We start from the raw sequence: 4310 nt of genomic DNA, 5'->3' as shown, positions 1-4310 counted from the left end.
AGTGCGGCTCGGGAACCTGACCATCCTCCTGCAGTCTTGGCTCCTCCACTTCCTTCTCTTCCACCCTGAACCAAACTCCAGCCTCCACCCCCTTAACTGCAGGCCATCATGTCAGTCATTCCACCCACCCTGGGCCTGCTCTCCAGAACTGCACCCCGGAAGTCCGCCATCTTGAATCAAGGCCCTTCGTCCCCGACACCTGACAAAATGGCGGTGCCCGTTGCCTCACCCTCTGGCAACAACATAGCTCAGTTGGTCAAAGATACTAAGCTTGCCTGTTACACTGTTTCTAATCCAAACATTTCTGCTCCAAGTTATCCTTCCTCTCCGGTAGAGAGTTTGAATTCCCCAGATCCCCCTCACCCCTGGAAGATCCCTGGGATATAATCTGGAAGGATGTAGTTAAGGAAGGAGACTGGCAAATAATCTTTAAACTTAGGATTGATTGACTTAGGCAACTCATTGTTGCTCCAGTATGTTATGAAAGAAAGGGGGCAAATCATAGGTATGAGCCACTTGTTTACATGGAAATCAAGGAGCTGTGTAGAGCAGTAAAAGACTATGGGAGGGACTCACCTACTTGAATGACCTAGTGAGGGCCATGTTTACTGCACATGTCTTAACCCCCATGATTTAAAATATATTATGACCATGTTATCATCACCCCAGAGTACACCTTATGGGAAGGGGGATGGAAATGTTTGTTAAATCAGTTAATAGCAGAATATGCTAATAAAGAGGCAAGGGAGGAATTGACAATTAACCATCTAGCCCAGGAAGGACAACATGCCAGCGCTGGACAACATGATCAGGGAGCAAACATCCCCAGAGAGGTACTAGACGATATAAAAGAGATGGCCCTGAGAGCATTAATCCAGATACCTGATAGTAGCACTCCCATTTTGGACTGCATAAATATAAAACAAGAGCCCAAGAGCAATACATGAAATTCATTGATCACCTTAAACAGGCACTACGAAAACAAATCTGGGATGAAAAAACCCAAAGGGTTGGATGATGTCTCTAGCCAAAACAGGACTGTTGATTCTTTTGGTTGTTGTTGTTGTATTACTGGTTGTTCCATGTTTGTTTGGATGGTTTTATAGTTTTGCAGAGTTCTCTCAGTTCTATCTTTATTGTAAAACAAAATGGAGGAGATGTGGGAATTGGCCCAGCTGTGACTTGAAATCAGTCAGACTTTACCCTGAAAGACCCAGGCTTCAATTGGAAGCCCTGGGAATTTTTGTTTAACTTAGGGTGAGCTTGAGAGTTCCCCCAAAAGCCTTTACTGTTATTAAGTTGTCCAAGTTCTGCTCCCCTATTGGTTACTTGTTTCCCCTATATGGTTATAGTTCTAGAATGTTCTACCCCCAAGTATATATACTGTTACTTTCCCTTTGTTTCAGGTCTTTGGATCCCGCCCCTGGTATTGTTCTTGACTTCTCCATGTTTGTTGTTTTTTACCCCTTTATTAAAGCTCTTTTCAGGCAACTCCACTGAGCCCCTCTTTTTCATTTTTGCCACCCTCGCCCTGAAGTCAGGGAACCAGAGAGATTTGTCACAGGCACCCTCACTGCAACAACTTGGTCTAATTAGTTCCTACACACAAGTAACAGTAATTCTCCATATCTTCACTGTGCTGGTTCATACCCAACAACAGAAAGGGCGGGTCATTGTATTACATTTAGCATTTATTATGCATCTTAAAAATAGTAAACTTCTACTTGTAATATAAAACATTCTTAAGATGGCACAAAAATTAGTTTTTGCTCATATTGTATTGATGAACTTACACCTTCTGAAACACAAGCAGGTTCTGCAATGGGAAAATATTAGGCTCAGTAGGAGCTGGCCAGCACCAGACATAACTGTGGGAGTGAGTCCCACAGTGGGCTCTGGCTATGATATGCCAGCTATGCATTCTTATTTTATCTTCCTTGTAAACCTGGGGTTCTGACAAACACCTTTCCATTTGGCCTTGCCTGTGCTCACACCCTGCCCAGCTCTGGCCCTGCAGCGCAACTGGCTTGGTCAGCTTTCTCATCACAGCAGGAGAAACACATCACGAAATAGTTAGGGTTCCAAGGGACCCCTGGAGGTCACCTACTCCAACCCCTTATTCAGTATATAGCTGCATTTCAAAAACCCAGCATGATGTTTCTGACCTGTCAGAAACTGTAATTTCTCCAAGCACCTCAGGTGAACAAAATCACAGCTGTGACCAAGCTGGCCTCACTTTTTCACTTGCTTTAAGAGAGATGGATTGAAATGAACAAGTTTAGATCCTTAACATCTGCTCAGCAAATGCTCACATAAATCAAGATGCAGAACATAGAGCACTTGCCACACCCTGAATAGCAGCAGTCATGCAAGAGGAAGAGCAGAGTGAAATCCAGGACTTGCTGAAGTCCATGGCAAGACTCCCATTTAATTTCAGGCAGGCCAGGGTTTTAATGCAGATGGTTACCATATGGTAGATTTTAAGACCAACTGACAAATGCAATTAAAGCAAAAAAGAATTTACAGTTATAATAGCTACATGAATGAACTGCATTCATATTACCAAAACCCAATATACAAAATACATGCATCTGCCAGCAACACCTATGACTACCCTCTTAAAAGTATCCATTTCACTTAGAAGAACTGAAATTCCTCTAATCCAGAAACATTCTCCCGCAAGGAAGCAGATTTTCTGTATCAGCTTGACTTCTACGCACAGAAAGATGCCATTATTAATGTTAACATAGTATATTTAAATATACTATCTTATTCATGACTCAGACCTTTCCCCCTTTTTTTCCTATTAACTCTAATAGAAAAGATTCTGTTCAAATAGCAAGGATATAAACTGGGAGTTGTTTTTGAGGTAATACAGTGGTCTCCTAAATTCAAACCAAACATCAGCTAATGCAAAAGGCCTAGAGGTAACACTACAAGCTCATGCTCAGCATCATAGTGTGCCTGTTGGATTTTTTTTCCTTAATTCCTTACAAATAATTTAATAAAGGCATTGCCTCCAGACAGTTATTCTTAAAGTCATGCAAGACTGAGATGAATTACTATAATTCATGCTTCTCTCAGTATGATTGTTTCAGACTGCTTGTGTATTTAGGAAGATTAATATACACTAGACACATTATTAAAATCCTTTTGTTATCCTAAGGGAGAATTGAAACACCTTTTGCTCCCATGGGCACTATCTTCATGCTGCAGATGTAAGGTTAACAGTTCTGTGAGCTACTAAGAATGAACAGAGTTGGGCAAAATGTTTTTCACCATGCTGCCCAGCAGTCCAGGACAAATTTGAGATATGCTGTTTATTTTGAAACATTTAGTGGGTCTGTTTTTATTTTCTTCTTGGTTCCATCTAATTTTCTCACAAAGTGTATAAAGGGACTTTCAAGCTGCTGGTCACAAACTCCATTTAACATCTCAAAGTCTTCCTTTCTAATGCAGGAGAGTCACCCGTGGTGACTCCAGAATTCCAGCTTCAGTAAATTATCTCATGTCCAGCTTGGCTCTGAAGCAAAGGCAGAGATGATTAATAAGAATGCTTTTTTTAGCCACTGCTGACAAGATTCTGACTACATAAAAAGAGGCAGGAACCACCTTGATTATACCATACCATAGAGATATCTAAGATACTTGCAGCATCAGCACTCAGAGATCTGTCCTGGCACCAGCTGCTCCAAGAGGGATGTTGATCAACTTGCACATGGAAGGCCTTCTGTTATATCTTTAGTGCAAAGGAGACACCACAGTACTGCTGTGCCTCCCAAATGTGGGTTAATGTTAGTTCAGCATTTCCTGCAAGCTCCTGCTTTACATTCTTCTCCCCCCAAACTATTTATAGCAGAGCTTCAGACACACAGTGACTTGGAAAAAACTCTACATTCCTAAGCCCAGCCCAGTTCTCCATAGCATAAAATTTTAAAAAAACCTCTAATAATTTGATGGGATTGTCAACTAATGGATAGCAGCATCATTACTGCTCTCTACTGGATAAACACAATTACTGAAAAAAAAATTGGACATCAGGAACCTCAGTAACTAAGCAGAGTAAACCTACTTGCATTTAAATGATAATGCTTGGAATATATTTATAAAAATCTTATTCCACTCAAAGGAAGTTAAAACCTGACATAAGGATACAAAGGATGTACACAAGTCCTTGAAAACAAGACATAGCTGAAGTTGCAACTCTGATCTCTGGAGCAGGACAATTAGGAAAAAAAACCAGGCAAGACTGTACAAGAATACTTGAGTCAGGGCAGTTTTAATTAGAAATATTTCTTACTTTTTTTCTC

Source organism: Melospiza georgiana, chromosome 5 (assembly GCF_028018845.1).
Source record: "Melospiza georgiana isolate bMelGeo1 chromosome 5, bMelGeo1.pri, whole genome shotgun sequence".
In the NCBI taxonomy this organism is placed as follows: domain Eukaryota; kingdom Metazoa; phylum Chordata; class Aves; order Passeriformes; family Passerellidae; genus Melospiza; species Melospiza georgiana.
The sequence above is the reverse complement of the archived record's forward strand: the minus strand, read 5'-3'. Positions refer to the sequence as shown.